Source organism: Onychomys torridus, chromosome 19 (genome assembly GCF_903995425.1).
Source record: "Onychomys torridus chromosome 19, mOncTor1.1, whole genome shotgun sequence".
NCBI lineage: Eukaryota > Metazoa > Chordata > Mammalia > Rodentia > Cricetidae > Onychomys > Onychomys torridus.
Genome location: NC_050461.1, coordinates 16,861,426 through 16,871,227, shown reverse-complemented (window position 1 = coordinate 16,871,227; position 9,802 = coordinate 16,861,426).

Here is a 9,802-nt window from a genome sequence, read left to right as displayed (position 1 = left end):
GTCCAGTCCCCTCCTCCCTGGATCAAGGCTGGGCAAAGTGTCCCCGCATAGACCCCAAGCTCCAAACAGCTAGCTCATGCACCAAGGACAGGTCCCGGTCCTACTGCCTGGGTGCCTCCTAAACAGTTCAAGCTAATCAACTGTCTAACTTATCCAGCCTGGTCCAGTTCCATGGGGGCTCCTCAGCTATTGGTTCACAGTTCATGTGTTTCCACTAGTTTGGCTATTTGTCCCTGTGCTTTTTCCAATCATGGTCTCAATATCTCTTGCTCATATAATCCCTCCCCTTTCTCACAGACTGGACTCCTGGAGCTCCACCTGGGGCTTGGCCATGGACCTCTGTATCTGCTTCCATCAGTCACTGGATGAGAGTTCTATCATGACAGTTAGGGTATTCGGCCATCCTATCTCCAGAGTAGGTCAGCTCAGGCACTCTCTCAACCATTGCCAGTAGTCTATTGTGGAGGTATCTTTGTGGATTTCTGGAGACCTCTCTAGCACTCTGCTTCTTCCTATTCCCATGGAGTCTTCATTTATCATAGTGTCTCTTTCCTTGTTCTCCCTCTCTGTTCCTGATCCAGCTGGGATCTCCTGCTTCCCTAAGCTTGCTTTCCCCTGACCCTTGCCCTCCATTACCCCACCTCACATCCAGTTTGCTCATGTAGATCTCATCCATTTCTCTGTTGCTGGGTGATCTTTGTCTTTCTTAGGGTCCTCTTTACTAGGTAGCCTCCCTGGAGTTGTGAGTTACAGTCTGGTTATCCTTTGCTTTACATCTAGTATCCACTCATGAGTGACTACATATCATGTTTGTTTGTGTTTCTGAAGGCAGTCATTCTGACCTTGGTGAGAAGCAATCTCCATAGAGTAGTTTTGTTGTTTGTTTGTTTGTTTGTTGTTGTTATTGTTAAGGTGGGGTTTGGGTCTAGAGAGGAGGCTGGTCTTAACTCAATGGTTAAGAACACTTGTTGCTCCTGCAGAGGACCTGGATTTAGTTCTGAGCACACACATGGTGGCTCACAACCATCTGTAACCCTGGTTCCTGGGGATCTAATGCTGTCTTCTGACCTCCCTGGGCACCAGGCATGCAGGCAGAGTGCACACATAAAATAAAATAACCTTTAAAAAAGGGAAGGTCTTACATAGCTAAGAATAGCCTTGAATTCCTGCCCCTCTTTCCTCCCTCTCCCAAGTTCTGGGGACTACAGATTGTACTACCATGCCTACCTTGAAGCTGTTCTAATGTACATTTTCCTGATGAACTTTTTTTTTTTCAATTATTTATTGGGCATTTCTTTCTCTGAAGACTTGATGCCAAATTCATTTGCCTATTTATTGACTAGATGATTCGGTTTTTATTGCTTAATGTTTGGCATTCTTTATCAATTCTAGATATTAATCCCCTGTCAGATGTGTAGATGGTGAAGATTTTCTCTCATTCTGTGGCCTCTCTTCTCCCTCTGGTGATGGCTTCTTTTGCTGGGCAGGAGCCTTTTAATTTCCTGAGCTCTCATCTGTCAATTCTCCGTATTATTTCCGGAACCATTAGAGTCCTTTTCAGAAGTGGTTTCCCTATGTTTCCTCTGGCAGTTTGTGAGTCTTCTATTAGGGGACTTTGATCCATTTGGAAATGATTTTGGTACAGGGTGAGAGATAATAAAGTTTTCTCGTGTGTGTTATTTTGGCTTTTTAAAGACAGGAAATATTGTAGCCTGTGTTGTATAAACAGGGATGGTCCCTGAGAGAAGGAAGAACAAAGATGTAAGATGGGGAGGTACCGCTGAAGCGACCTCTTTGCGTAGAAGACACAGACTGAGGGTCTCTGTACATGTGCGACAAAATGACATTTGACACTGTCTGGCTCCTCCTAAGTGTGACAGGCTCCCCCAGCTCATTTTAATAAGAGCATTTTCTTTACTGAAGCAGACTTCCAATATTTCCTTTTTTAAACTTGTCCTCCAAATCTCAGGTCAAGCTAGATTTTAAAATTTGTTCACACATAATTAAGTGAAATATTTTAATGCAATGAGGATTTTCTGCAATAATTGACGGTACCTGCTCAAGGGGGTAACATCAGGTTTAGGACTAAAAAAAAAAAAGTTAGGAGTCAAGAGTGAGTGAGAAGACTATATAGCACTGTGGTGGCCTCCTCAATCCCAAGTCAGAGATGATGTCATTATTTAAGTGCCAAATAGACAAACAGATGATTGACAGGAATTCCCACAAAGATAGGGTTGCTCATTGTGGTCTGGGATGGAGACAAGGCTTTGCGGAGGAGGAAAACGTTAAACCTTTGGAACAGCCTTTGGGTAAGTGAGCGATGAGACTTTTTACTACAGTGGAAAGTGGAAGCTTACAGAACCCTTCTTGAGGGATTTTAGGAAAGACCTCTCTCATCCAGGGTGGCAGCCAGCCATAACAGCTATGATTTGGTACTCTGGCGATTTCTGGACTATGTATTATGGTCTGCAATACTACCCAGATAGCAAATTTGTACCCAGCCAAATACAAGGAGATGGTAGCATCTCAAAGCTTCTGCAACATTCCTATAGACATGAGGGACCAGACAGCATCAGGTGTCGACCAGAAAGCTGGAAGATACTGTGCAAGCATTTTCTACTTTCTTGTGTTTACTTCTGATCCTCTTGTCTCCATCTCCCAAGTGCTAAAATTGCATATACATGTGCCACCATGCCTTTAGGTGGCACTGGGAATAGAGCTCGGAGCTTTGTGTATGCTAGGGAAGCATTCCACCAACTGAGTCACAGACTCAGCTCTATGGGGGGAAAAGGGGTTCCACTGTTACCTTTAGAGTTCCTAATAGAATGATAATAATCTGTGTGTAATTGAGTTCAAGTGAGAAATCCTTCTGATTAAGGAGGTGACAAAAATTGCATGCACAGGTGTGGGTCACCACAGTGGAATGTTGTTCAGTTTCCCCTTTTTGCTTTTATTACATTTTCTATCTCATGAAAAACAAGAGTGATGTCAATACTCCTTAATGGATTTTTAATTTTTTTCAGTCCTGTTTATAATGACATGATTCTTTAAGTATTCGATGACCAACCCCACATTTTCAGTGGATTGAAAAAAAGGGGGGAGTGGCTATCACTTTTGCTTATCTGCTAAATAGTTTGATTGTTAAGTATAAAGTTGTGAATGATTTTTCTGTCTAATTTAAATTGAATGTAATTTCAGTTATTGGATGGTGAGTTTATACCCCCCTGAAGGCTAGGAGAAGATAGCTTACCATTACCCCCACTCCCACCCCAGGCTGTGGACCCAGTTTCCTGATCTTGTTGACATCATTAAAAAAGTCTGAGTGAAGAACGTGTTTTAAGAAGATACCCTTGATTGAGGAAGAACAAATCATATGCTCTGTCCCCTATGTTTCTTACCCAGATTTGTCTGTCAATATCATTCTGAGTGTAGGGAAGAAAGCACCTGAGGTAAACCGAGACTTCAACAAGAAAACCAGGGAGACTCACCCTAACTACAGAGAGCACTTCTTAGGCAATGTTTACAAAGGTACTAGGGAATTCCACAAAATAATCAGCACAGTGGGGGAAATAAGTCATATGATACTGGAGCAAAAATATCCTGTTGCTTTCTGGAGAGGATTATATAGTGAGGAAAAAAATGCAGAAAGAAAAAAAATGAGACTACATCTAATAAAATAAGGAGCAGTAACACAAAGTCGTTGGGTTTTGTTCTCATCCTACTTCTCAGTAATACCATTTTTGGCACTGGGCCGATAAAGCAGTTCTAAAGATGAGGTCAAGGCTGTTTGTGAGAACTGAGTTCTCGACACCTTTGTCAACAAATCCCAAAGATAAGAGGTTATTTCTACAAAGTGTTAGCTTAGAAGTTTAAGAGCTTTGGCTTTTTCCTCTCTTGAATAAAACATTTGTTTGAAGTATTCTAATGAGGCTTTCAAATTCTACAGTCAATAGAAACATTTCCTATTAATAAATGCAGAGAGTATAAAATATAAATTCCAACATAAATGTTGATAAAATTTGCTAATTAGTAACTAGATTATTAGAGCCACACAGTGGTTGACAAGGAATCAAATAATAGTTTTGTTTTCTGAATTCAGTGTACCTTTTGTTTAAGGATATTGTTTGTACTATTTTGTTTAAGGATAACTGAACATATATATTCATTTATGTATTTTTGACATGATGTAGAAATAATCATGAAAAGAATGGGCTGGAAAAATAGCTCAGCAGTTAAGAGCACTTATTGCTCTTACAGAGGACCCAGGTTTGATTACAGAGGACCACACATGCATGGTGGCTCACAAGCACCCATGACTCTATTTCCATGGGATCCATCTGACCTCTGTGCACACCAAACACACACATGGTGGCCATGCATGCATGCATGCAATGCAAAACGTTCACATGCCAAGTAAAATGAAGAAATAAAAAAAAATTAAAAAGCAAGAGTGGGTTGAGAAAAATCCATTGAAACTAGTGTTTCCTGCTTAGGGCACAGGACAGAATTCTAACAAAGCGAGGACATTTACTTGGACATCTTAGCTAATGGAAGCTGACTTTTAACAAGTATGTGGAAAAATTCATAGATATGCTATGATCTGAGGAAAAATTGATGTTCTTGTGAAAATGTTAGTTTTTGTTTGAGTTAGTTTTCCTAAGTGAAAAATTTCAAATGCACTATAATATGCTTTACCAAAGTAACGGATATTCTAGTCAATTGTATACATTTGTGCATATGTGTGTATTAACTCAGCAGAAACGTTTGACTATTTTCCGATCAGGAAGTGTGTCTACGGGAAAGTGAACTTGGCTCAAGAGAGTGGCCTCTGCTGTCAGGGCGCTCTGAGGCAGGGCTTGGAGGTCATGGCTGGAAGCAACTGAGAGTTCTCCTGGGAGGCTGCCTTTCCTTTTTAGGCTATGAGGGTCTCTCTGTGTTTAGGGTAACGTGATGGACAGCTCCGCTCCAGCTCCAATTAGCACTCTATAATTTATTAGCGTCTGCTTTCAGATTATGTGCTAACTTCACAAATATTTCAACCATGGAAACAGCGGCGATCGAGTGTCTGTTTCCCAATCCAACCCTTCGAGGCTGGAGTGAAACACAAGGAAATAACGGGACAGTTGGTCTGTCAGTGAGAATAATCATTTGTGTCTGTGCCTGTCTGAGGGCATGAGGTCTCTGGTTTCTCTTGAGGTGTGTGTGTGTGTGTGTGTGTGTGTGTGTGTGTGTGTGTGTGTACATGTGATCTGTGTATAAATAGGTTCTTCTGTAAAGATTCAGTTTTTTTTATTACCAGACTTTATTTATGGATGATGAGGAAGAGCTAGTTTCAGAAAATATGAAAATTGTTTGCTCAACCCATTTGTTCTTGTGAATATCATGACTTCTGTTACACACAAATGGGAAGTGTAGGAATGATACTGTCATTACGATTCCATATTTTAGGGATATATACTACTTTATTACACTCTAGTAAGGAGAAATGGAATTTGGGGGCAGAGAGTTTGACAATCAAATATGAACTAATTGCATGTAATAGTCAGCAAACTAATTAAAACAATTTTATAAATTAATCTAATTTTTCAGGTTTGTTTAAAGTCTTTCAAATATCTTTCCACTTTTCTCTCATGCTGTGACCTTATTCTATGAATTGCATTGGAAATGGATTCTGTGGAAATAGCATTGATACTGAAGGCCATTTTTCCTTCTTCCTCTAATTTACTGAGTGTTTAATAAGGGTAGCTTGTTTGTTTACTATGATAGAATTCACATAAATACAATTTCCGAGTCTAAGAAAAATGGAAATTTAAAATAATGTTGCGTTCCTTCCTCCAATGCAAAATGGCGCAGAAAATACAGCATGCACCCAGAGCAAGTGGCCGGAGCAGCCTTTTGTCAGGGAGTGTGAGACCCTTCACCCTCCAGTTCTAGTCTCTCTCCCATGCAAGCCGGGAATCAATCATGTTAGAGTTCGCCACACTGTGACATAGAACTTCAAAGGGGAAATGAGATAGGACAGCCACTCCTTTTCGACTAACGGGACAGAGCAGATAGAGTTCCCCTTGCTGGCTGCATCCGTCTCAGCCAGAGGGCAATGGGCAGGAGGATTACTTGGTGGTGGACAGCAGTCTCTGCCCTTTTCATCACCTCTTCCTCAGCTCAGGCCAAGTGTAGAGGGGAGGCTGTGGGTGAGCTGGACGTAGCATCAGAGATGTGATGCCGGCGAATCTAAACTTTCTCAGACCCCCACATAAAAATACCATGCTTGCCTTTTGTTGTGTCATCCTTCATTTTCTTATATTTCTTTCTCCAACTACTAGAACTTTTTGGGTCTTTATGAATACTAATATTAATGAGACAAGTGTGGGTGTTCTTCTTTTGCATTGAGACATGGCGGGCTTACAGCGTGCCAGCTTGGCTTATTAATTCCAAAGTTCTCTTCAATGCTCTCATTACACAGTTGTTCTTACCTAGATCATCTCACACTTCTGCGTTGGGAAGGTATAAAGCAGAATGAAACACTGTCCCTGCCTGGTCGCTGGAACCTGGGCTGGCTCAACAGTCTGGACAGGTTGTTCAAGACTGTCCCAAAGGCCAATTCCAGTGAATGAGTCTCATCCACAAGCAACCTGATATTCAGGTCAGATGCAACTTAGGTAATCTCAGCAATCAGAACCTCGTGGCTAGGGAAATGCTCCTGTGGGCTGTGACCATGGGGCACAGGTAAAGAGCCGCTTCCAATGGGGCATCCACAGAGAGGAGGTGCCTTGCCAGGAACAGACTGCGACGCCTTCTTCTTCTATGGCTTGTTTGATGGCAGGTTCTGAGAAGCACGCCAGGACTTACTTCATGCATCATATTTATGCTTGCATATACCGGTGATCCGTGCCAGTGGAACATGGATTAAAAAATCCACAGAGAAGTCCAAAGTTAATTTTAGTTATCACTTCGGTGTCCAATCCCTCAGTCTCTTGCAGGTCTTGGGTAGGTTGGGTGTGAAGAACTTGAGAGCAATGAAGGTTGTTAAATACTGAAATGAATTAATAAGCAGCTGCTCTTCCCTGGAGAAGAATAGAGACCTGCACCCGTTTGGATAGTCTAAAGGCAGTGTCCTCTCATGGAGTCTAGAACGTGCCCAGGGACAGCTCCTGTGAGCCCCAGAAGCCTGTGTGTTTCTTCAAAGCCTCTACCTTTGCCCCTCTGCCTCTTTCCCTCCCTTCACGGTTTGCTGTAGGGGATAAAACCAGCTCACTGCTGAACCCACAGAGAAATGAGTTTCGAGAAGCAGCTATTGCAGCAGCATGTGACAGTTTAGCCTCCATGCCTGCCTATCCGGGTTTTTAATCTTCCCCTCTGAGGAGGAGATCAGAACGAGAAATGGCATACAAGATGCTGGGCGCTTAACTGAGCATGTCCATCCACACAGCCTCTAGATCAGTTCCTGGTACATGATAAACAATGAACGTTACTTAGTTGTTCTCACAACAGAGCGAACATATACAGCGCTTTCTACCTGCGTAAAAACAAAGGCATAATTTTTGTGTTGATCAAATCTACTTCACAGTTTTCCAAAAGACAGAGGAAGTGGGTGGGTAACTGACAGGCTTACACTATGAGTAGGGTCCTTTTCACTGTTTCTTAGACTATTATCCAAGATGTATTATATTTACCTCTCACATTCCAATGAAGCCAAGATATACGTTAAAATATGTAAAATATGTATGCTTTATCAATGTACAAAGGGCAGTTTCAGCATAATACAGAACATCTCTCCTAGGCATCTTAATGCAAGAATGCTCTGGCACCACCAGCAATAAAAAGGTGCTATCAATTAAAAAATCTCCTTCTCTCTTTTGATTTGGTTCCATAGCCTATCTTTTAAAGATATAAAAGAGCTAATATCTCAGAAAGAAACACCTTACGGTTGGGCAGCGGTGGCGCACGCCTCTAATCCCAGCACTTGGGAGGCAGAGGCAAGAGGATCTCTGTGAGGTCTACAGAGTGAGTTCCAGGATGGCCAGGGCCGCACAGAGAAGCCCTGTCTCATAAATAAATAAAAATAAATAAATAAACAAACAAATAAATAAATGAAATGAAATGAAAACAAAGACAAACAAATAAAAAACATAAAACACCACCTTTAAACCAAAGGCTATGTTATTTGGAGTCTAGGGTTTAATAAGCAACAACAAGAGTTTCCTGCGAATGGATAAATCTGTTGCTGACTAAATGGTCTGCTGTATGGCATCTCTGCTTCTAGTCTCCTGAATGTCAACAGATGGGTCCTGAGATTCTTTCAGGCATGGTTTCCTCATCCACAAAACGGGTATGTGGGGCAGTGAAGCCATACCTAACTTCTCATCCCTCGGCGAGGTGAGAGATGGAAAGGTATTAACAAGAGCTCCTAACTCAGTAGTCATTCAGAAAAACAGCATACACACACACACACACACACACACACACACACACACACACACACACCCCGCACAAGATTTCAGACATCAGATCATAATCCTATCAATGATGTTTTTCTATTAAAATTGAGACATTTATTTTTTTATGGAACAATGCAACATTCTCATAATACAGAGGCATCAGTCATGCTCATCTCTTCTTCCTCATCTCTTTATCTCCAGCTCTGCCCCATGTAGGCCTTCTCTTTATCCCAACACAGAAGTTAGCAACCACAACCATAGAGATTGAGACAAAAAAATGGTTTGTCTTGATGACTCAGTGGACACCTCTTCCCCTTGTGATTCTTAATTCCTCCCTATAGAGACAGTGTGTGTGTGTGTGTGTGTGTGTGTGTGTGTGTGTGTGTGTGTGTCCTGTTTGCATTTTCACGGGGGAGGAGCAGGGTTTGTGGGAGAGAAGGTGGAGCAAAGTTTCTTTTCTCATAGCAAAGCGTTCCTTGTAAAAGTGATGCTATATATACATGTTTATATATAATCTATCCAGTGCAATCACGACTGTCCTGCCAGACACTCTGAAGTTCCACCTTGGTCGATGTATTTCTGGAGTTTTAAACAGCTGTCCCACAACAGCTGCATTTGAGTAAGACTTGGGCAGGTGGCTCCAGATCAGCCCCTTGCCACTCATACGCAGGCTGAGGACTCTGGGCTCACAGTTCACAGGAAAGCGTGTGTCTTCTGTCTGGAGTGGGTGCTGTGGCGAGGCGATGGGCCATGAGGAAGAAGTCTGGCTTCTTTGTACTTCTCTCTCATGGTTTGTGTGGCAAATTCACATCAGTGTGAAAAAATATTCACAGCAAGAGGTCTCATTTTCCTCCCCTCGTTCCAACAGTACCTATATAGCACACCAGCCAGCTAAGCAAGCTCACCACAGACATTTCCAGTGCTTTAGCCAAGAGCCATTAGATGTAAATTAGAAGAGATAAATTTGAGACAATAGTTCTGTAAATGCGGTTTTTGGTTTTCCCACCAGACGGGGAAATTTGAAGTCTCTGCCTTCCTGTGCCCTCTCACCCACTAAGGAGAGACAGTTGCCGAGTCCCCAAGGCTGGTCTGAAGACAGAGGGGGAGGGGAAACAATGCCTCAGCAGGTCAGCTCAGAAGACGCTCACTGAGGATAGCAAAAACCTGCAAACCAAGACCAGAAACCATTACAAACCCACTCCACGTTAGCGCTGGCTCTCACCAATGGAACTATTTAGAGACCCACAGGAAAGATGGTGGTTTGTCTAAAACCCAAATAGATCCTTGACTTGATCCTGAACCTGCAAACCTGAAAGTAAATAAATACAAGATGGGGTGGCGGGAGGGGGCAGGATACTTAAAGG